Source organism: Anabrus simplex, chromosome 13 (genome assembly GCF_040414725.1).
Source record: "Anabrus simplex isolate iqAnaSimp1 chromosome 13, ASM4041472v1, whole genome shotgun sequence".
Taxonomy (NCBI): Eukaryota; Metazoa; Arthropoda; class Insecta; order Orthoptera; family Tettigoniidae; genus Anabrus; species Anabrus simplex.
In genome coordinates, this window is record NC_090277.1 from 71,219,427 (window position 1) to 71,245,244 (window position 25,818).

At 42.4% G+C, this 25,818-nt stretch overlaps 1 protein-coding gene across 1 annotated transcript in view; it reads right to left on the reverse strand.

Moving 5' to 3' along the window:
• LOC136884865 (pyridoxine/pyridoxamine 5'-phosphate oxidase) overlaps positions 1-18,453 on the reverse strand; it is a 159,215-nt gene extending 140,762 nt beyond the window's left edge. Inside the window, exon 1 of the mRNA XM_067157156.2 lies at positions 18,314-18,453. The gene's annotated coding sequence lies outside the window, so the exon portion shown is untranslated. The remainder of the gene's footprint in view (positions 1-18,313) is intronic.
• Positions 18,454-25,818: the final 7,365 nt, after the last annotated feature.

Here is a 25,818-nt window from a genome sequence, read left to right on the forward strand (position 1 = left end):
CTTGGCTAATTCCAGTGCATTTACTGTGGAGTAATGGAAGACTTCACCACATTCACACTGGATATCATTCTTACCATCTGGCTAAATTAACCTGCCCACTCCACATCTCAATTTATCCAGGGACTTCCAAGTCAGCCATTCCTCGTCATGGCCAGGTGGTTTATAGTGCAATTAGCTGTCTCCACAGCGACGATTTCCATGTCATTGTCCTCTGCAGATGCTCTGGGTGAACAAAGATAGCGCTTGCGGTCTCTTGATGGCGCACAACTTCTCTGTCCCTCCTGTATGCACTGGTGCTGACAGCATAGCACTTCTTTGCCATCTATGTTAATAGAAACCCTCATTTTTCTGTTATGAAAGGATCAGCCGTCAGGTTATGACGTTCTCTCAACAAGCTATGAAAATCCACTAGAGAGGCTGCTATGATAGTTGTGGTTGGTCACGTGATGAAATCCAGGTATCTGATAGGTTTGTGTCGGCTCGTCATATGCCCGCTTTCTGTTCAGCATTGTTTCTTTGTCCAGCCCTTGTGGTCGAGTGTGAGAGTTTTTATGGCCGGATGCCCTTCCTAACGTCAGCCTTATCAGAGGAGTTAATGAGATTAAATGAATGACGTGATAAATGATGTAGGAAGGGAGAGGGTGAAACCCGGCGCCGGCACGTAGTCTAGTCCTGTCGAATAGCACCAAGGCTTAACGTGTATTAATTTACTTAAATTTCTGTACGGATTTGAAACAAAAAACTGGCACCATTGCATTCAATGTACAAAATTCTACAGGAATCAAATCAATACTCAATGTCCACCGTCTGGTCGTAGCTTATGTTAATGTATTCTTCCTTTCAGTGTGTGATGTCCCGATGTGTTTCCTAAATGTCCTATGTTTTAGACCATTTAGTCGTACATTCCACTAAAAGCACCTGCTAACCCTAACTGTGATTTTGTACATGACGACGCTGGATTTAGAAAGTCAAACTAGTAGTATTTCTTTCCATGGAATTGCTTGTCGTTGTACTTGTTGTTGCTGTTGTCGTTGGGAAATTACGTTTACCTTGACTTTATTATCACACTACTCTAAGTGACCATTATCACCGGGATATTTCTTGTTAATGATAAAACAATTGTTCGTCCCCTCCTTTACACCACTTTCATCATCAACCTTCCCATACAGTAGACGAACTTCTTGCTGCCTCTCTACAATCTGGTAGAATAAAACGGATACGCAGGCAGTATATATGTGGCTGCACTCGATACAGAAATGTGCCAATTATAATGTATGGACTTGATGTTTCCGTTAAACACAGACATCTCTGACATGTTCGAGTTTCTTTGTTTCTCCGAGCCAGTGGCCGCCAGCGGGAGATAGTGGGTCCGAAAAATTATTATCACGCAAAACTGGGAGTTTGTATAGCAACTGATAGAATTACAAAATATATCATTACGTGCTTTTGAAATCTCGATATGATTAAGTCCCTCCAAGACAAAAGCCATTATTTCTGGACAATCGAAATTAATAAACATGACAAAGACTCTAGACAACCGAAAATTCTGTCTGAAAGTCCGGTAAATAATCTAGCTGTTATTAAAAATGTAAAACCTGTAACAGAGTATATGCCTCACTCCATCCTCTGAAATACCACCATAACATTTTACTGTTAAATATGAAAGTCAGGCTTATAAAAACATTAGGTCTGTTACTGTAATGACGTATTCATAGATGCAACGAAAGAACACATTAGAAAGATACAAAGGACCATGAATTCTTGCATCAGATTTATATTTTCGTTACGCTATGAGTCTATGACACACATCCCACTCCTTATTACAAGCAACTTTCCCTTCTGAAATGTGAAGAACTCAAATCTTCATGTAGCCGAGTTGGCTCCCCAGTACCCGCCATCAAACTTTCCTCTTTTCACCCGTATAATCCACGCTCTGTTGCTACACTTGGCATTGCCTTTAGCTGCCTATAATCGCTCATTTATTACGACGAGAACTCTGAGTTACATCCGCAGCAGTAACTCAGAGTCTTTCAAGTCTTCCTACAGAAAGTACCTCTTAGATGCATAAAGCAACAGTGTGCGTTTGTGTGTGTAAGCGATTAGAGCAGTTATCGTGTGAGTAATTAAAACAGTATTAATGGACTTTGTTGTGCGGAGCAAAGCCCTGCTCTTTAACACTCTTGGAACAGTGATCGTGTGTTGCGCGGCGAGTCAGTGACTCGACTGGTGAACGCAAGTCAATGAGCCTGCTTTTTAAACTTATATTTCAGTGAATTTGTTCCAATGAACTTCAAGAATCTATTTCTCTTACAGGAAAGTTGAGACACAAAGTAGATATATTTCATTGACTATATGTCTACTAAAGGAACACCATAAAGGCGAGATTGAAAAAAGGAGACGACCAGAAGTTGCCTCACAGCAAACATGGCAGACGTATGGATACAGAACATGTGCTAGGATTTTCAAACGGGCATGTCAAGAGAGATCCAGATGGCTATCAACAGAAGAGAGAGAACTGTCACAGTCGTAGCCCTTCAGACAAACAAGCCAATGTTGAAAACATCCTAGGGATATGAGCTACGAATTTTAGGAAAATAAAATATAATAAACTTTGAGAATATATACGGTACTTTATTTATTCCTAAAAATTACAATCTTGTTCTGAATCATCGTTATCCGGGCGATTAGATTCGCAGCTTGCCTTTTTCTACCACTGGAGGTCAAATGGACTGTATCGCGATTGACATGTCTAAGGCATTTGATAGAGTGGATCATGGGAGACTACTGGCAAAAATGAGTGCAATTGGACTTGACAAAAGAGTGACTGAATGGGTTGCTATATTTGTAGAAAATAGATCTCAGAGAATTAGAGTAGGTGAAGCTTTATCTGACCCTGTAATAATTAAGAGGGGAATTCCTCAAGGCAGTGTTATCGGACCTTTATGTTTTCTTATATATATAAATGATATGAGTAAAGGAGTGGAATCGGAGGTAAGGCTTTTTGCGGATGATGTTATTCTCTATAGAGTGATAAATAAGTTACAAGATTGTCAGCAACTGCAACGTGACCTCGAAAATATTGTGAGATGGACAGCAGGCAATGGTATTATGATAAACGGGGCTAAAAGTCAGGTTGTGAGTTTCACAAATAGGAAAAGTCCTCTCAGTTTTAATTACTGCGTTGATGGGGTGAAAGTTCCTTTTGGGGATCATTGTAAGTATCTAGGTGTTAATATAAGGAAAGATCTTCATTGGGGTAATCACATAAATGGGATTGTAAATAAAGGGTACAGATCTCTGCACATGGTTATGAGTGTGTTTAGGGGTTGTAGTAAGGATGTAAAGGAGAGGGCATATAAGTCTCTGGTAAGACCCCAACTAGAGTATGGTTCCAGTGTATGGGACCCTCACCAGGATTACCTGATTCAAGGAGTGGAAAAAATCCAAAGAAAAGCAGCTCGATTTGTTCTGGGTGATTTCCGACAAAAGAGTAGCGTTACTAAAATGTTGCAATGTTTGGGTTGGGAAGAATTGAGAGAAAGAAGAAGAGCTGCTAGACTAAGTGGTATGTTCCGAGCTGTCAGCGGAGAGATGGCGTGGAATGACATTAGTAGACGAATAGGTTTGAATGGCGTCTATAAAAGTAGGAAAGATCACAATATGAAGATAAAGTTGGAATTCAAGAGGACAAACTGGGGAAAATATTCATTTATAGGAAGGGGAGTTAGGGATTGGAATAACTTACCAAGGGAGATGTTCAATAAATTTCCAATTTCTTTGAAATCATTTCGGAAAAGGCTAGGAAAGCAACAGATAGGGAATCTGCCACCTGGGCGACTGTCCTAAATGCAGATCAGTATTGATTGAGTACTGATTGATTGCGAGCGCTAATGCACAGTTTCACTACATTGAGTGTGGACATTTTTCAATCAAAAATACCTGAGGGTACTGAACCAAGGAACACATTACAGAAAGCATTATGTAAAGAGGTTAATTTGGCTGGGATTTAAATAAAAAAGAAGACGAGTAAAGAAATAAGCGATTTTAGGATGTTTTTCCGGAAGTGATTTCAGGCCGGAAGTGATTTTTCGAATTTTTTTTTTAGTTCGATAGAACTATTCAAGCTATTTCCGAGCTATTTAACCCTTCAACTTTCGGCATAATTGAGGACATTGATTAAATGTCCGTTTTTCGTGGTGACGAATAAATCTTCTCCTTTATTCTACGTCTGGTAGCCGCATGCATACAGCGTTATGCCCTTGTGCGGAGCGTGATACAACTTAAATGGCTCATGTTGATTTCTTCTTCTTCTTCTTCTCCCAAAATCTCTTCATCTGACCGTGAACATTTTCCTCAGTCCCTGATTTATTGGTCCCGGTATTCATTTTATCAGCGAAATGCTGCTTGTTGACTTGAACTGGAGTTATCTTGAACAATTTCCTGAACGTCTTTTTCTATTTCACGAAGCCAGTTGTTCTTTACTTTAATTGAGAGACCAAGGTTGAGCCTCTCATTGCTGTGGCCACAGAACTTTAATAGCCTTTTCCTCAAGGTGTCGGTGATATTTTCAGAATGCTGACAAAGCTCCCGATGCTTCCGTTTCATCCAGGTTCCCTCTGAGTAGACTGCACCAAAGATTTTCCACAATATTTTCCTCTCCTGTTTCTATATTTCTTTAATAAGTGATCTGGCTCCAATGATCAAGGTTTCCGCGGCGTATAGTGCTTCAGTTTTGAGAACTGAGTTGTAATGTATTAATTTTCCGTTCCTGGGCATTGATTTCTTTGTTATATATGTTCCACGCGAGTCTATAGGCCTTCTGTAATTTTATTATTATTATTATTATTATTATTATTATTCCTTTTGAAAATCCCACGGTCTAGATAGCGAGCCTGCCTTCTATCCGAAAGCACTGGGTTGGATTCTCCGCCAGATCGGGCATTTTTAACTGGATCTGAGTGGTGGCTCAAGGTCCACACCACTTAACACTGAGATATCGGTCCCGGTAGGATTGGTCGCGTCACCTCGTATTGCGCAAGCGGGCTGTCGTGCCATAGAGTTTGTATTTAAAAAAATATTAGGCGAGTGCTAAAAGCCAGCGATCGGAATGTGAGTAACCGGTTTAAGACACACTGTTCAGTAATTCCATTATCATAAATCAAGCCGTGGCTAACTTGATTATATACATATGAAGTATTAATGTTTCATTTCTTCGTTAATGAACTACTCCGTACTAAACCCGTTGTAACGAACAGCAACGTCCTTGGGGGAGTGAGAGGTATTGTACTCGACAGGGACATCAACCGATGACCTTTGGTCGAGATTAATCATCTAAGTCACAGACGTAATGCTATTTTGAGAAGAGAAACTTAAAATAAATAACTATCAACATCCTGACAAGAGATAAAAAACCTTATATACTGTATTCCAAAATCTTTCTTTATTTACGATCTAGTTGGGTAAGCTTTCCTTGTCTAGCTGCAAGCTCGCTGGAGATTGAAGCTTGTGACACTACGGGTGGGGCCGAGCCAGGGAACCCCTCCCCCCAACCCCATGGCACATAACGCCATTGAAAGGGCCTTGGCCTGCCCAGCGACCGCTGCTCAGCCCGAAGGCCTGCAGATTACGAGGGGTCGTATGGTCAGCACGACGCATCCTCTCGGCCGTTATTCTGGGATTTCGAGACCGGGCCCTCGAACCAGCCCTCAGATCGAGAGAAAAATCCCCGACCTGGCCGCGAATCGAACCCGGAGCCTCCGGGCGAGAGGTAGTGTAACCGTACAACAGGGTTATAGATTCCATTCAGTATTTATTATTATTATTATTAGTCTATTATTATTATTATTATTATCATGATTAACCCGATTCATTAGATTTTATATTCTGTAAAGCTAATGCAGTGAGCTCGCAGTTGCGATCAGCAGTATTCTGTAAGAAGGAAGTCAGCTCCCAGACGAAACTATCTTTACATCGGTCTGTTTTCAGACCAACTTTGCTTTACGGGAGCGAAAGCTGGGTGGACTCAGGATATCTTATTCATAAGTTAGATGTAACAGACATGAAAGTAGCAAGAATGATAGCTGGTACAAACAGGTGGGAACAATGGCAGGAGGGTACTCGAAATGAGGAGATAAAGGCTAATTTAGGAATGAACTCGATGGATGAAGCTGTACGCATAAACCGGCTTCGGTGGTGGGGTCATGTGAGACGAATGGAGGAGGATAGGTTACCTAGGAGAATAACGGACTCTGCTGTGGAGGGTAAGAGAAGTAGAGGGAGACCAAGACGACGATGGTTAGACTTGGTTTCTAACGATTTAAAGATAAGAGGTATAGAACTAAATGAGGCCACAACACTAGTTGCAAATCGAGGATTGTGGCGACGTTTAGTAAATTCTCAGAGGCTTGCAGACTGAACGCTGAAAGGCATAACGGTCTATAATGATAATGTTTTAATTGCCGTGTTTGTTGTTTTGATTAATGCGTGTGTAATATGTAAATCGCGTAGGCACGCCAGATGGAAATTAGACTCATTTTAAAGGATCAGTAGTAATAATAATAATAATAATAATAATAATAATAATAATAATAATAATAATAATAATAATAATAATAATAATAATACACCCATTGCACAAGAAAGGTGACAAGGCAGATCCAAACAACTATAGAGGCATATCTCTACTGCCAATCGCATACAAAATCCTTTCCAAAGCTCTCTTGAACCGGTTAGAAAAACAGACAGATCATCTGATTGGCGAGTACCAAGCGGGTTTCAGGAAAGGTCGATCATGTGCAGAACAAATATGGAACTTGAAGACGATATTAAGGATTCGCCGAAGTGCCAGCACGATCGTCACCTTTGTGGATTTTAAGAAGGCGTATGACTCTGTGGACAGACAGACAGTATTTGATACCCTAGAAGAACTCAGAGTGGACAAGAAGACCAGAGCACTTATCCAGCAGACCCTCACAAGTACGACCTCTAAAGTGAAATTCCTTGGAGAAATCTCTGAGCCTTTTGAAATATGTACGGGCGTTCGTCAAGGTGACAGCATCTCCCCTATTCTGTTTAACTTAGTTCTAGACAAAGTTATTAGAGAGTGGGAAAAGGATATCAAGGGTGTGAACATCGGAAATTTGGGAAGCAAGGTCAATGTGAAATGTTTAGCATTTGCTGATGATCTCGCAATCATTACTAAGACCAAGGATGAAACAAGGTATGCCATACAGAGACTACACAATATAGCATCAAAGGCAGGCCTCCAGATATCCTACGAGAAAACCAAGTACATGGAAAATCTACGTCAAAATAGCAAAAGAACTCCGCTAGAGATGGAAAACGGCACAATTTCACAGGTGCCCTCCTTCAAATACCTTGGAGAAATTATACTACCATCAGGATTAGACAGTAGTGCCAATGTAGAAAGAAACACCAAACTACATAAGGCATACAGACTGACGTGGAATTACTACAACAAAAGAGTCATATCGCGTAATGCAAAATTACGACACTACAAGACAGTTGTATTGCCCGAAGCTTTATATGCCTCAGAAACCATATGCTTAGGTGGTCACTCTAAAATTACAGAAATTGAAAAGCAGGAGCGGAAAATTCTCAGGAAAATTTATGGTCCTACGAGAGAAAATGGAATGTGGATTAAGAGGAAAACAGCGGACCTCTACTCCTTCACCGACAGGTTTACTGATGCTGTACGGAAAAGGCGCCTTAATTTCTATGGCCATATCTACAGAATGAACAGCGACAGACTAACTAAAAGATTATTCAAAGTAATCAACTCAAAGAAGGTCAAAATAAAATGGCTAGAAGAAACTAAGGCGGACCTCCAAGAAATAAATATTACAGACGACATCATGGAAAATCGTGGAGCTTTTAGAACCAAAGTAGCTAATCATAAATTTAGGGAGAAACCAAAAAAGACAACTGGTAGGAAGTGGTCGACAGAACGCAAGATGCAACACAGTGCATTCATGAAGAGATTTTGGGAGGATAAGAAGGCACAAACCATCAAACCAACTATCAAGTTCAAACGCGCTCTATGAATGGGCATAACGAAGGAAGAGAATAATAATAATAGGAGCCGGTGTCTTAATGTTCAGACGTACATGTTTCTTTTATTACCATCGGATCAGCTGTGTGTGAGATTAGATGCGAAGATATGGCTTACGAAGTTAGGTTGACTCGAAGTCAGGACTCAAGGTGTGAGAGATTGTGGTCAGATTTAAATGGCACGTGTAGAGGCTTATAATATGAGAGATGAATGAGGAATGACCTCATGGTAATGAAGATATGGTGTGGTTTAATGTGATGTGTATTTTTAAAAGTACGATATTTGTTCTTCCTTTAAGAAGCGACCGGAAGCCCCGCCCGTTGCGAGGGGTGACTGACCAGAACCGTATTTTTTGTGCAAGATTCGTGTGCAGTATTTTTTGTGTGTGCTTCGACCCTAACGAGAATCTTTTGCCTGACTGAAGTTTTGTTCTTGCGAGCGTGTTGATTTATTTATTTGCCTCAGCTGATTTAGATCTACTCCAGCAACAAGCGACCCGGTGTTCTGTACTTAGCATTATCTTTATTATTGATTTTTGCATATTAAATGGCGAGTAGGGTCTCAGGATCCTGGAGACATCGTGGACATGTGTTCGGTCCTGGGCATGTGTACAGCTATCACAGTGTTGGGCATTTCACATGTTTTGTGTAAATAAAATGTGTTTTTCTCATGTATTCCATATATTGTTTGTATTGGTGTTCAGCGTCGACAATGGTTGTTACCCATTGGTGCGGTGAAATTGTGTATTTAGGTCAAGGTTCGATCCGAACCCAAGGCTCTTGATCCTTGTACAGATTGTATCATATTATGTCAAGTTATTCCATTGGGAAACCAATTTGTGGTAGGATAGTTGTCACTCACACTTGTCTGCATCAGTGTTTAATTTAATTGCCCAGTAATATAGGAATAGCTTCAGTGATTTATGTTAAATGTTTCCGCATACGTTAAGTCATGACATATTTGCTTTATGAATGGTCGGTACTCGGTCTTATCCCTCAATATCATATTTTAAAATAATCCACAACGATGTAGAATCAATTCATGAACATCAATTGTATATATGTTTCATTTGTCATAATCATCAGGATTTAATAAACCCATTTGATTTTATTTAAACTTTATAAAAACCTTGTTCTCATTCTAATATAGATATGACAGCCATCTCTTCCTACCCTTTATGCCACTAAGTTATTTTATATTTGATGCCCATTTGATTTTACCCGTTAGCGACCCTGTAGATGTATCGCCAGAGCCCGTAGGGTAGGTGCAGTATACTGTAGTGTGGGCAGCTCTACCTCTGCCCCCAGTATCCATATTGTATGTGAGCTGAATGAACGTCAAAGGCATGCGACCAGTGGCAACCTCACGAGTCATCACTGAACATGTACTGTTTCTGCAGACGCCAAAGTGCCCAAATTTTGTTCTGCATGAATTATTTTACGTGCCAGTAAATCTACGTACACGAGGCTGACGTATTTGAGCGCTGAGTCAGGATCGAACCTGCCAAGTTCAGTTCAGAAGGTCAGCGCTCTACTCAACTTTACAACAGGGTTATGAATACACAGAAAAGTGAATTGCAATAAACAGACGCATGAACACTGAATTAAAGAGAGGAACATCACTCGGACTGTTTCATCGTTAGGAAGTCGAGAGCAGAATTAAACTAATACAGCACTCCATGGTGAAAGCAACCCCCGGGTACAGCGAGGCTCCTAGCAATAGTGATGAGATAATCGAATACAAAATAATCGCTCATTCGATTGTATTTCCCACTCGATTATTCATTCAAATGAATGAGGCCATTGAATATTGAATGCTTTCGAAATAATGGAATGAAAAGTGATGTTATTGAGATAGTTAATTCACTCATTTACTTTCAACATTTGGAGATACGTTTGTAAAAATGGTGTATTTCTATTTTTTATAAGAGTTCATCTATTCGCTTAATTCAATCGATTATCCATCCGACAAACTTAAACCGTTAAATTGATTCATAACTCATCCGAATATTCTGTGCGACACAACTGAATGATATTTGAAACGCATTCCATTATTTAAAATCGGATGGATGTTATCCCATGACGAGTCAGCAGGGCACGTTCCTCCCTCAGTCACTGGGACTAGCAGAATACATGTAATTGGCGGCATTTATGACCTGATGACGATTCGTGTGCGAGGGCACGTGATCCTACATGGGGCTACCCAGAAGTAACAGTTGAACTTGTTTATTTTCCAACAGCCTTTCAGCTCTCACACATATATTTACATCAGTCTGTTTTCAGACCGACATCGTTGTAAGGGGCGGACGGAGAATATATTTTGCAAGTAGCGAGAATGATCCGGAGTGCGTGATGTGAGGCGAATGGAGGAGGATAATGGACTCCGTTAAGATACGCAAGACGATGATTGATTTAAATGTAAGAAGTGTAAAATAAACGAGCCCACAACGCGTTCAGTATGTTCACAGATGCTTGCAGATTGAACGCTGAAAGGCACAACTGTCTACGAGGGCTGTAGTAGCAAGTCACCCGCCAAATGTTGGCTCTTGATGAAAGCAACGGAGCGCCCTACAGATGCCAAGCGACCTCGTGAACCGCGCCTAAATCACAAGGACTCACGTCTGGACAGTACGGAGGGTGTTCAAAGGCCCTCCGCACATGCGTCGACAAAAACGGAAATCAGGCGATCGTGCTTGCAGGGTCGTGAAACAGTTTCAGTTCCACAGTTGCTCTGAAGACATGTTATATTCGTGACAACCGAGCGAATGGCCGCGCTGCTGTGACCTTGCATACGGGAGATAGTGGGTTCGAACACCACTGTCGACAGCCCTGAAGATGGTTCCCCGTGGTTTCGCATCTTCACACCAGGCAAATCCTGGGGCTGTAACTGAATTAAGGCCACGGCCGCTTCCTTTCCACTCCTAGTCCCTTCCTATCCCTCACAAGGCCCCTGTTCAGCATAGGAGCTGAGGCCGCCTGGGCAAGGTCCTCCTCCCCAGTTGAACCGCCCGACCATAAGTCTCATGTTCTAGGACACAGACCTTGACGCGGTAGAGGTGCGATCCCTCGCTGAGTCCGAGGGAAAAATCAACCCTGGAGGGCAAACGGATTAAGAAATAATAATAATAATAATAATAATAATAATAATAATAATAATAATAATAATAATAATAATAATAATTTTTCGTCCCACTAAATACTTTTACGGTTTTCGGGGATGCTGAGGTGCCGGAATGTTTCCCGCAGGAGTTCTTTAACGTGCCAGTAAATCTACCGACACGAGCCTGACTTATTTGAGCACCTTCAAATACCACCGGACTGCGCCGGGATGGAACCCGCCGACTTGAGCTCAGAAGGCCGGCGCTCTACCGACTGAACTACCCAGCCCGGCTCACAGGTTTCGGTCCGTTTTGATGACTAAAGAGATTCTTGTAAAAAAAAAAAAAATTCAGTTTTGTCATATTTAGCCGTAGACCTCTTGGCACTTTCGCCTAAAATGCGATAGTTCTTTTCTTCTCTTCGAACCTTAGAAATTCATATCCATCCTATCTATCTGAAAATCAGCTGTTTCACGCGTTTCTTCCGTCCTAGATACCAACTCTTTGAAATAGGGATGTCTTTTTATCAGAGTACTGAACGAAGAATTCCATTGTTTGTTCCGTGTTGTTTTCCACACCTCAAGTTCAGTCACTGGTCGACGAAGCAGTCGAAAAATATATTCCAAATAAAATGAATACAAATAAAAACTCACCCCCACCGTACGAAGTAGGGACACAGAGTTAGCGAACTTAAAACCCCTGTGTAGCTCGCATATGTTGAGACTGCACCGTTTGTATAATGCTCACCGGCGTAAGTACGGTTCTGAAACTACTGGTGCGCGAGTATTACATTGAGGCATTGCAGCATCCGACCACAATCAACAACACGTCTCTCCAAATCATCACACTCAATGGACGCCAACACCTCATTTTCAGATACACTTTGATGAGTAATTACGGTATCCCCAACTCTGACGCACGTTTCCGTATGGATTTGACCGGGGATTTTTCCACGTCAGAAGAAAGTTCAAGTCTGGTCTTCTACTTCTCGGCGCGTCGCGCGAACACTGCCCGTTAGAAAGACTTTATTTTCGCACGCTAACAACGTCTTGTTTATCGGTGCTGCTTTCATAAACCGCGCACCCAAATCGTGCTTCACATTTTTAACTGATTATCCATTCATTTTACGTTCATGAATCCACTCAGCGACCAGCAAACGTTCCTCAACCACTTGTATGAGCCATTCCTTGGCACCAACTGCTGTCAACAATCCAACTCGATAACAATATCTGTCAATAGAAATATGTAATTAAAAAATGAGTAGGAATACGGACTTTGTGCACACTCTGTATATGAAAAACGTTAACAAAGAGAGTGTGAAACCAGTTTTTTTACAGTTCGCCTTATATCGCACCAACGCAGGGATAGGAAAGGCCTAGGAGTGGGAAGGAAGCGAATTTGGCCTTAATTAAGGTACAGCCCCAGCATTTGCCTGGAGTGAAAATGAGAAAACACGGGAAACCATATTCAGGGTTGCCGACAGTGGGATTCGAACCCAGTTATCTCCCGGATGCAAGTTCGCAGCCACGCGCCCCTAACCACACGGTAATACGGGCTGTGGAAGAGAGACAGCTCAGTCATTCATCAGTGGAGCGTTCTCACTCCGTAGATGTAGGCTGACACCATTTAATTCATCCAATAACTCATTCGCTTCTAAATGATCCCCACCCAGCTCGTGGCTATCCGTGATTGGCAGAGAAGAGTGTTTATTCATTCATGGGTAGAAATTCAGTATGTGTAGCATAAGATTTATAGCACCATGAAGGATTTGAAATGTTACAAATCTTATGTGGAATACCTTGTAGAGGAGACAGCCACGGACCCACCTGTCAACCTAATATAATTTATCACACGTCATTATTCATCGCTCAAGCACGCTGTAGCATTTCCATTGGCTGATATGAATTCCGTTACCAACATGTGCACAATCAAAACATAACTAAATGCAATATACAGCTTTGTGACTTGCAAGCACGATAAACTTCTTCAGCTTGTTGAATGCGCTGCTCTCATTGTACGGAAGGCTAAAAGGCCTAACCTGGGAACTTACGACCTTCGCTTAATCGCAGTCTAATGCTTTTGTCACTAACCTACCCTAACCTACATCTTCCAAAGTTGGCAACTTGTGCACCGCTCGATCACGCCTGGTGTCTTTCTTTTGAAGGGATTTCTTATTTGTCATAATATCATATTTGTGTCACTCATTAACTTCAAGTTAAAGCTGCTTTGAGGTGTGAGGTTATGTTCCCAATAACATAGTATGCCATACGTCATATTAAATTTGGCCATACGAACTAGGGGTATCAGATCATTATTTACAACAAAGTAAGTAGGCCTACTTAAAAAATAAAAATATATGAATTACAATGTATTGGGAATGGGAGTAGTAGAACTGCATTTAAAAAAATGGCGTATGGCTTTTTAGTGTCGGGAGTATCCGAGGATATGTTCGGCTCGCCAGGTGCAGGTCTTCCTATTTAACACCCTTAGGCGACCTGCGTGTCATGATGAGGATGAAATGATGATGAAGACGACACATACACCCAGCCCCCGTGCCAGAGAAATTAACCAATGGTAGTTAAAATTCCTGACCCTGCCGGGAATCGAACCCGGGATCCCTGTGACCAAAGAACTGCATTATAATCGTCCGACTAGGTGGTGATAGCCTATGGGCAGGGTGCAGGGTGAAAGGAGGGGGAGGGAAGCGGTGCGTTAAGCCACAAGCATAATCGGATGTGCGTGACTACGTCGGAAATTATTTCTCTGCGCTGTCTGTTGATAACAATACTAAGGTATTGCACACAGTATCTCTGATTGCGGACTGAAATTACTAGCATGTTGTGGCCCGGCAGCGAAATTTATCATTGAGTTTTATCTCTATTCTCTTTGATCACGTCGACACCGAGAAGTCAGCGAGAAAGAAACAAATGACAGCGCAATCGCGCTTAGATGTCTGCGCTGTAAAAGTGCTGCAGTAACTGAACTTTTGACCATTCATGAGCAGCTCATCCAGGCATGCAGACACCCATCCATTCATTCGCTCATTCATACAATCACTCAGTTAACTCACAATGTCCATTGTAAGCTAAGGAGAAATCTGTACGGATTCGAAACTGTGACGTAAGAGCGCAGCACGGCTGACAGGGGAGCAGTGTGAGCTAGCTGTAAGTTACCTGTGACAAGTTGCCTAATGGAAGTGTTGTTTCGCGTGTATGCAGTGGCGTATACTGACGATATAAGTCTAAAGCACATTATTATGTACACATCTGACACATTGTTCCATTTAAAAAAACTTGAAAGCAGTGAGAAAAAACGTCACACGTATTTCTGAGAGCAGGGCATCGGAGACTGATATTGCAGCCCAGACTCTCGCCCCTCTCCCCTCGACTCTCACCAAGCGCCTTGCTGCTGTATATCGGACAGGTGCGGGTACCGGGGTGATAGGTGTGCTAGGCTTCGGTCCGTCAGATCGCCATTGCTGTCAACAATGCGTTACTCATCGTATATTTTTCCTCACCTCATACTTCTGACGTAATTATACAGATAACAGAGTGCTGGTATTTCATTCCCGTGTTCTTCTAGTTTCCATTTTTATTGGTAGATCTGTCAAAATGAAATGCTATCTTTCAGGTTTAGTGTTCTCTTTTGTTGGCTAGAATCGTCCCCGTGATCCTGGGTCGGACGCCACCACTGATCTCCCGAGCAAGCTAATTAGCCAATGAACGATGGGTACGACCGCTGTAAAATTTAACATTTTTTAATTAATAATAATAATAATAATAATAATAATAATAATAATAATAATAATAACGGTGCATGGCATCAATATAGGCTTGGTAGTGACCTAATGAGGATAAAATGAATGGCGAAGAAGTCAAACACCCAGTCCCCAAGCCAGGAGAATTAGTGTGAGGGGGTTGATTCTGAAAATTGAACCGGGGCCATCGGACCAAAGGCAAGTATTCTATCCATTTAGCCACAAAGCTGGAATTTTTGCTAAACCTTAGGCTACCATCTCCATTGATAAGGGGTTGAGCATTGGCAGTAGCTTGTGAAACAGCCTTGAAAACACAGCAGGCTCAAAACGCTGAAGGCTTGACGTTCACTAAACGAACCATGGAAAAGGGGTAACGTAAGTCTAGTGGTAGCCCAGCATACGCCACTGCGAGTATAGTCCGCACACTTTATGTTGGTGCATTTGTGTACGGGGGTGAGGAGTAAGGAGGGAGGTGTCCCGGTATCGATAGTGCTACCAACCGAAGGAAAATGAAATCTGAATTGAATCGAGAATATGATCGATCGATACGAAGTTTCTAAACCGTTATCATCTTAAGCCAACAACTATGTCACATACACAATATATAACATTATAAAACATTTCTCGATGCGAATCTTGTTCCTAGCATGAATTCTATACTTTGGCTTTGTTGTGTAAACAACAACAGTACTAGTACGTAAAGTGTACGCCAGATATCGCACAACGATGCTTAAGCGATTCATAGTTTGTGTTTCAAAGGTTGCCAGTACGAATCTCGAAGATCGCCGAGGTCGACCGATTCAGCACTAGGGTGTAAATGCACCAACATAAAGTGTGCGGATAATATGTGACCCGGCATTGCTTCTCTTCTCGAACGTACTGTATCAAACGTAGACACGCATGGTTTTTGTTTTAAAATATGGATTGATGTAAATTCCCTAAGAACCTAGACCGTTAGGCCCTGTGGACGAAGGCAATTAAGAGGAAGCATTCGACACCTGGTGTTCATAGCGTTAGAGCACTTAAGCCCTGACCAGGAGAATCATACATACTTATCCGGGCCGAGCACTGATCAATGGGTCCGAGACTGAGAAAGAATGCCTTCCCGAACGTATTCCCTGCCTACCCAAGCTACTTACAGCCAACAGCGTCCCAATAATAATAATAATAATAATAATAATAATAATAATAATAATAATAATAATAATAATAATAATTGCTTTACGTCCCACTAAATAGTTTTACACCGAGCTCGATAGCTGCAGTCGCTTAAGTGCAGTATCCAGTAATCGGGAGATAGTGGGTTCGAACCCCACTGTCGGTAGCCCTGAAGATGGTTTTCCGTGGTTTCCCATTTTCACACCAGGCAAATGCTGGGGCTGTACCTTAATTAAGGCCACGGCCGCTTCCTTCCCATTCTTATCCCATCGTCGCCATAGGACCTATCTGTGTCGGTGCGACGTAAAGCAAATAATAATAATAATAATAATAATAATAATAATAATTTTACGGTTTCTGGAGACGGTAGCTGCCGGAATTGAGTTCCCTAGGAGTTCTTTTCATGTCGCAGTAAATCTACCGATACGAGGCTGACGTATTTGGGCACCTTCAAATACCATCGGACTGAGCCAGAATCGAACCTGCCAAGTTGGTTTCAGAAGGCCAGCGCCTCAACCGTCTGAGCCGCCCGGCAGGACTTTGACTGATATGCTTTATTGTTCCGTTTGGATGACATTGTAAATAACAATCCTTTGCAGAAAAGGAAGGTACCACACTCCAGCCAAGTAACATCGTATTGAAATGGGACCAGTGCCATTAATACTGCTTAGGTGCAAAAGGTGAGAAAATTTCCTATTTTATTACAGGAAGATCTCTGAACACAGTACACTCCTTTTATTGTTCGGTAGTCCCTATTTTAACTAATAATATTCTCGTTTGTTCATTCAGGGTGTTCAACCCCAGACAAGGAAAATGGAAAAAAACTTTGAACAAGCGAGGCTCGAATCCACCATCGCGCAAATGTCTGCAAAAAGGCAGTATGATTATTATATATTATTATTACCTTCACTATCCTTATAACTGGTCCCATGCTGTGGATATTATAATACTTTTTTTCTAATGTAGGCTGTTCCCTATACATTCATGAATATGTTTATAAGCTAGAGAATTCAAGCATTAATACCTCGCAAGTAACAATAATCCGTTTACCCACCTGCGTTGGTTTTACCATCGGACTCAACGAGGGATCCCACCTCTACCGCCTAAAGGGCAGTGTCCTGGAGCGTGAGACTTTGGGTATGGGGTTTCAACTATTGAAGAGGTCGAATGGCTCGCCCAGGCGGCCTCATCTGCTATGCTGAACTGGGGTCTTGTTGGGGGATGGGAATATTGCAAGGGATAGACGAGAAAGAGGGAAGGAAGCGGCCGTGGCCATCCCGGCATTTGCCTGGAGGAGAAGTGGGAAACCACGGAAAACCACTTCCAGGATGACTCAGATGAGAATCGAACCTCCCTCTACTCAGTTGATCTCCAGAGGGTGAGCGCACCCCGTTCATGCCCACGTACCACTCTCCAAATTTCATGGCAGAGGCGGTGCTGACATCTTATCACGCTATTCACTACACCACAGAAGTGGTCATAATACCGTAATAATAATAATAATAATAATAATAATAATAATAATAATAATAATAATAATAATAATAATCGAATTGCCTTTTGCAAGCGCGTTTGCCCCATCTGGCTGCCCGCTCGTCAATTTCGCCGTTGACTGAGTAAACCGTGTCTCACAGCCAACTTGTTCGCTTTTCAACAGTTTATGTCAAGTGCCGTACTATTCTACAACGGAGATATTTACGATTCTACAAAGAAACAACAGACTACTGTATTCACAATGTGACCACCACCCCGAAATCTTTAAAATACCACAACAGCAATAAGACTTTAATTTTTCAAAATTCACAGGTATTGGCCGGGTTTTGAGCCTCGCTCGCCCGGAGCCAGGACACTGTCCTTGAGGTCCGAGGGAAAAACCAACACAGGAGGGTAAACGGATTAAGAAAGAAAGAAATATTTTTATTAGGCTAATTTTAATGCGAACATAAAGGTAGAAATTCCCCTATTTGGGAAGTGTGGCACACAACAGCATCACCAGCGTTCACCAAGAAAATAAATTTGCTAGCACGTAAGCACCTGGACTTTCAAGCTAGGAAGTGAGGCGTGAGCGTGGTCCAAACCGCCCCAATATGAATGTAAACCTTTAGGTAAAATATAACTTAAGAAAACACCAGTCTGATGGTGAGCAGGAAACGTGTCGAAGTTTTCGGGTAGTTAATCTATAGCTTGGCTTCAGTACTTATTTAATTACGAACATAACTATGGTACTCACCGCCAGATGACTGGAGAAGAAATCTAAGCAGGCAAACACAATTTACACCGCACAAATGATGTAACATTTTAAACCGGACACTTGATCACTGCATTCAACGGACGAGCACATCCTCCGCACAGCACTGCAAACACGACACTACTCTCACTCTTCAACGAACCAGCACAGGTCAAAGAATATCACTCGTCAAGAGCTACAAATGAAATTACCTTTACATGGCCTTTACAAACTAATAAAAAAATGTTTTCCTTTACACCAGTTTTAATTAGGCGACCTATTAATGCTTGAATTCTCGAGCTTATAAACATATTCTTGAATGTAAGGGAAACAGCCTACATTGAAAAAAGTAGTGTAATATCTACAACGTGGGACCCATTATAAGGATAGTGAAGGTAATAATAATAATAATAATAATAATAATAATAATAATAATAATAATAATAATTCTTAATCTGTTTACCCTCCAGGATTGGTTTTTCCTTCAGACTCAGCGAGGGATCCCACCTCAAGGGCACTGTCCTGGCGCGTGAGACTTTGGGTCGAATGATAAAACTGGGGAGGAGGACCAGTACCTCGCCCAGGCGGCCTTACCTGCTATGCTGGACAGGGGCTTGTGGGGGATGGGAAGATTGGAAGGGATAGATAAGGAAGAGGCACTGAAGATATGCCTCTTCAGTGAGGCCTAGGCTATCTATGACAGCTGTTGACGGAACTGTGGAGGATCAAACCAGTCTTCGGGCTGAATACCCAACATACAACAGATAAGGAAGAGGGAAGGAAGCGGCCGTGGCCTTAACTGAGGTACCATCCCGGCATTTGCCTGAAGGTGAAGTAAGAAACCACAGAAAACCACTTCTAAGATGGCTGAGGTGTGAATCGAACCATCCTCTGCTCAACTGACCTCTCGAGGCTGAGTGGACTCCGTTCCAGCCCTCGTACCATTTTTCAAATTTTGTGGCAGAGCTGGGAATCGAACCCGGGCTTCCGGAAGGGGGGGGGGAGGTAGCTGCTAATCACACTAACCACTACACCAGAGACGCGGACGAAGATAATAATAATAATAATAATAATAATAATAATAATAATAATAATGACTTAAGGATATTCAAAGACAGTGGTTGGTGTCCGAATGTACATCCTGAAATTCTGTAAAAAAAAAATGGCGGTTAGGAGGACATTTTTAATAGCAATGAACGACATATGTTAAGTGAGGACGAGCATGGCTATAGAATTATTAGGATAATACGCAAAGAATGGTACAAGCCTCAGATAGTTATTAATTGTAATTAGAGATGTATACAGAAGCAGGTTGCAAGATCCTGTAATGCGGGTAGAGCAGACTACGGCTAGATACAGGATTGAACTGTGAATCGGTTAGTCAAGAATTTGTCAAAGTGATAATTAGTATTATTATCATTGTATTTCCCCCTCGTCAACTTCGCCGTTCTGTTTTACTCTAGCCATGCTTGTTGGCGTCTCTCTTGGTTGAGTTTTAATGCATTTTGTCGGGTAAACGACATGGAGCTGGGTTGAACCCTCTATCCAGAGTGAAATGAAGTGGGAAAAAAAATGGCGTATGGCTTTTCGTGCCGGGAGTGTCCGAGGACACGTTCGGCTCGCCAGATGCAGGTCTTTCGATTTGACGTCCGTAGGCGACCTGCGAGTCGTGATGAGGATGAAATGTTGATGAAGACAACACATACACCCACTCCCCGTGCCAGAGAAATTAACCAATGAGGGTTAAAATTTCCGACCCTGCCGGGAATCGAACCCGGGACCCCTGTGACCAAAGGCCAGCACGCTAACCATTTAGCCATGGAGCCGGACTAGAGAGTGTGTGCTATAGTGGAGCGGGGAAAACTCGGCCTGTCCAACTTATAGCAATCGCTGAGCAGAGAGAAAAGAGCATACGGTATGCGCTTGTATTACATGAGTGGAGCATTTCTAAATTTATGATAATCGAAACGAAACTGTTACATTAATGCTAAAAAATGAAATGACCATACTCTGTTGATGTTTTAAAAGAGATGGGGAATAACGTAGGTGCAATGACGATTGTGGATTTGAAAGCGGAAAATGAAGGAAAACGGCGGGATAATATCCAGAAAGAAGTGGTGTTGTGGTGGTGGTGATTATTGTTTTAAGAGGAAGTACAACTAGGTAACCATCTCTCTACATAACACTAATCAGAGAGAAAAATGGAAGGGATCCCATATTTCGAAAAATGAAGGCATCGACCAAAGAAAGATAAGGGCTACGAAGGGTTTGAAAATGGAAGACATCCTCGCTAGGCCTCGAATGCTCTAATGCCGCCGGGGTCGGAAAACAGTTGATCAAGAGAGGTCGGACAGGATAGATTAAAGTGAGGAGCATGGCACAAGTAAGTGGAAGCAATGTCAGGACTCAGCTAAGGGGCCCGTGGTCGCCAAAAAAAAAAAAACACACAAGTTAAGACCCCCTCTTAGTCGCAGCGGTTACAGTGGGTGTTATTCTACTGCCCCCACCCACAGGAGGTATCCGGAAAGAAGCAACAATTGATTGAAAAGTAAGGACTAAGTGTAGCAACCTTTTCTTCTCGTGTTTTTGTTAAGATTGAATTCTTCAAGTACAAAAAGAGTAACGTTACAAAAATGTTGCAATGTTTGGGTTGGGAAGAATTGAGAGAAAGAAGAGGAGCTGCTCGACTAAGTGGTATGTTCAGAGCTGTCAGCGGAGAGATGGCGTGGAATGACATCAGTAGACGAATAAGTTTGAATGGCGTTTATAAAAGTAGGAAAGATCACAATATGAAGATAAAGTTGGAATTCAAGAGGACAAACTGGGGCAAATATTCATTTATAGGAAGGGGAGTTAGGGATTGGAATAACTTACCAAGGGAGATGTTCAATAAATTTCCAATTTCTTTGAAATCATTTAGGAAAAGGCTAGGAAAGCAACAGATAGGGAATCTGCCACCTGGGCGACTGCCCTAAATGCAGATCAGTATTGATTGATTGAAATAGCCTTTCGAAAATACGTATGCGTGGTTTAGGGTAGACCGTGGCTGCATCCAGTACTACTGAACTGAATTTCCCTTCAGCGAACGAGTTTCAATATCTTGTTTCAGGTCATAGGACAGATATAAATATTTCAAATTTGGAACTGATGAATATTTCGTGTTCAGGTAGTCTAAAATTGATGGTACTCCAGTGTCAACCTATAGGCCACTCATTGTGATTCAGGGAACACCACCACACACGGTGTTATGGCTGCTTCCCTACTTCTAAATTTTCTTGTTCTCGGAGTTATTTCCAAGGTACCGGTACCACTCCGTGAAAATATCGAAGCCAGAGCGTTTCCCTTAAGTCTTTGTCTTTCATCTAACTCAGAACGTCATAATTTATTATAAAATTATTTCTTAATTAGTACTAATTAGCTTATTTACCCGTTTCAGTAATGACAAAATCTTCAACTTCAAATTGCTACGAGCATACCTTGATATTACGAGTCACACTTGTATTTCTTAGGTCCTGGCTACGAAGTGCATGCAACCACTTTTTGCGGAAGGACTCCTACTTAGGCAAAGATGCTTAGGAAATTGATGTTATGAATACGATTGACCTTGATTTTGGAACACTGGAACACTGCAATTATCAGGTATCACCGTTTTTTTTTCTGCCGTTGGGATCATCGTGCTCGGTGGTTGGGATATAACTAGGAACAAATGATGATCGACAAGCGCATACTCGCGAGACATCTGACGGTAGTGTTCCCCTCGGTTCAGCTTTTACTTCCCCACGTTGCTGACCCGAAAGACGCAAGAATAGCGTGTCTCACAAGCTGCTTCTTCAGTCAATAAGAAGGAATGCTGGTCAGAAGATCTGTCTTAGTTCCGGCGAGGAAGGCGTAGTGCAGGCGACACAAGAAGATACTACCAGTAGGGGACTTCTTTATAACCTGTTTTTATCGGGCGCGTTCCACTAAAAAAACCTCCAAATACAGCACTGATCTTAATTAAGGCCACGGTCGCTTCCTTCCCAGACCTTTCTTATCCTGTCGTCGCCCTAAACCTGTCTCAGTGCGACGTTCATTGGCAGCACAACAAAAATGCTATGGAAAACTAATCTTTGTACTAAGTAAGCGTTAACTGGTGAGAATTCGTTTCTACACCACCCAGCAAATATAAAATAATTTAAACAGTACATCTGTATCTGTACTTAAATTGCGACTTTCTTTAAAAAAAAAAAAGTTACGAATAATATTGGAATAAACAGGTACGAAGATACGGTAACATTCTGTTTCTGCTCTAACCGGAGATGAAAACGAATCATGGATATGCATTCAAAGATTACAAATAGGTAAACAATTGTATAGATGCTGATAATCTCGATTCTGTTCCTTGGGTCGCTGGGGAACACCTTTGTGTTAATATAAGGAAAGGTAATCACATGAATGGGGTTGTAAATAAAGGATACAGACCTCTGCACATGGTTACGAGGGTATTTAGGGGTTGTAGTAAGGACGTAAAGGAGAGGGCATATACGTCTCTGGTAAGACCCCCTGCGCGGCTGTGAGCTTGCATCCGCTAGCTGATTCCAGAATATTGGCTGCTGGCTATCTAATGTGAGTTAGTGCCATTTTAAATTACTAGAACTTTGACCACCATCACATTTGCTTAGCGCGAACGTGGGAAATAACGCGAAACCGTCCTGTGAGCTGCCGACAGTGGAGATCATCTCCTGAATGTCCGACTCGTTGGCTGAACGGTCAGCGTACTGGCCTTCGGTTCAGAGGGTCCCGGGTTCGATTCCCGGCCGGGTCGGGGATTTTAACCTTAATTGGTTAATTCCAATGGCACGGGGGCTGGGTGTGTGTGCTGTCTTCATTATCATTTCATCCTCATCACGACGCGCAGGTCACCTACGGCTGTCAAATAGAAAGACGTGCACCTGGCGAGCCGAACCCGTACTGGGATATCCTGGCACTAAAAGCCATACGACATTTCATTTCATTTCATCTCCTGAATGTAAGCCTACAGCCGCAGAGTTCTTACTACGTAACCAATTCCTCCATTATTATTATTATTATTATTATTATTATTATTATTATTATTATTATTATTATTAACAGACCACACCCCACGGCGCCAAAGCCGAGACGGGTCTTAGCCTGCCAAGTAATCGCCGCTCAGCCTTGAAGGGCGGCGTGTGGTCAGCGGGGCGAATCGTCTCCGGCGTTGTTCTTGGCTTTCTCGATCGGGGCCGTTATCGGACTGTCAGATATCTCCTCTATTGTTCTCAAGCAGGTTGAGTGGGCCTTAAACCAGCCCTCAGTGCTCAGATCCAGGTAAAAATCTGCCCCCGCCAGATTATTATTATCAACTGAAAGACGAATAATGTAATGAGGAAGGACAAGTAAGAGTCTAATTTAAAGAAGTGTTGAAGTGCCCTGAGAGAATGTGGCGAGGGCTCATAAAGCAGACTACTCAACAAGCTCGTCAACACAAGTTCACTCGTGTGCGGGCAACATGCTGCCAAGTTGTAGGCTCGTCAAGAACTACCACACGAGCCGTGTGTGGCGCTGGCTCACCATGTTGCAACCGTGCGGTTAGGGGCGCGTAGCTGTGAGCTTGCATCCGGGAGAGAGTAGGTTCGATCCCCACTGTCGGCAGCCCCGAAGATGTTTTCCCGTGATTTCCCTGTTTCACACCAGGCAAATGCTTGGGCTGTAGATTAATTAAGGCCACGGCCGCTTCCTTCCAACTCCTAGGCCTTTCCTATCCCATCGTCGCCATAAGACCTATCTGTCTGTGCGACGTACAGCCCCTAGAAAAAAAAAAAAAAAAAAAAAAAAACCCTATTTGTGTCGGTGCGACGATTAAAAAAAATGTAAATTGTAACATGTTGCAACGTGTTGACAACCAGTTAGGTAGTGGTCTGATTGCAATATACAGCGTGATAACAAAGAGTTTTGGGAAGAATTGATTGAACTATATGAACCTTTACCATGCTTGTGGGGTGTTATAATGTGGACAAGGAGTTCGTAAAAAAAAGAGTCTAAATGCGTCGTTCAGAAGGGAACTCAGAAAGAGTACTGGTGCTTTATGAGCCGTCTCTATGGTACATGGAGATGGCATGTCATCTATGATCCAGTGAAGATGAGGGAGCTCATACGCCGGTAAGCTGTTAAGCATTTGTAGCACATTCTAGTTTTCTTAGCAAAAGCTGCACATTTAGTGCCGGGAGTGTCCGAGGACAAGTTCGGCTCGCCAGATTCAGGTCTTTCGATTTGACTCCCGTGGGCGATCTGCGCGTCGATGATGATGATGATGGAGACGACACATACACCCAGCCCCCGTGCCAGTGGAATTAACCAATTATGGTTAAAATTCCTGATCCTGCCGGGAATCGAACCCGGGGCCCCTGTGGCCAAAGGCCAGCACGATAACCATTTAGCCATGGAGTCGGACACCCAACTGTTAACGTCCATACAGACATCATCATTATAGACTGTTATGCCTTTCAGCGTTGTCTGCAAGCCTCTGTGAATTTACTAAACGCTGCCAAAATCCTCGACTTGTAATTACTGTTGTGGCCTCATTTAGTTCTATACCTCTTATCTTTAAATCATTAGAAACTGAGTCTAACCATCGTCGTCTTGGTCTCCCTCTACTTCTCTTACCCTCCATAGCAGAGTCCATTATTCTCCTAAGTAACCTATCCTTCTCCAATCACCTCACATGACCCCACCACCGAAGCCTGTTTATGTGTACAGCTTCATCCATCTAGTTCATTCCTAACTTAGCCTTTATCTCCTCATTCCGAGTACCCTCCTGCCATTATTCCCACCAGTTTGTACCAGCAATCATTCTCGCTACTTTCATGTCTGTTACTTCTAACTTATGAATAAGATATCCTAAGTCCACCCAGCTTTCGCTCCCATAAAGCTAAGGTGGTCTGAAAACAGACCGATGTAAAGATAGTTTCATCTGGGAGCTGACTTCCTTCCTACAGAATACTGCTGATCACAACTGTGAGCTCACTGCATTAGCTTTACTACACCTTGATTCAATCTCACTTACTATATTACCATCCTGGGAGAACACACAACCTAAATACTTGAAATTACGACCTGTTCTAGCTTTGTATCACCAATCTGACATTCAATTCTGTTGAATTTCTTACCTACTGACATCAATTTAGTCTTCGAGAGGCTAATTTTCATACCATACTCATTGCACCTATTTTCAAGTTCCAAGATATAATAAAGTATCAAAAAAATCACTCAAGGAATGTATTATTCAATAACCATCACTTTACTACATGTAATTCACACTGTTCCATGGCCGCTGCACAGAGATTGTTCAGAGCACGGTCAATGTGGTGCACATCTTTCTTGGCAGCATCCTAGGATTGAGGTCGGGTGATCTTAGGAACCAACCAATCATGTCCATGGAGTCTTCACCGAACCAGTCAATCACTGTTCAGGAGCGACTGGACGTACAGGTCTCCTGACAGCAGGTTGCT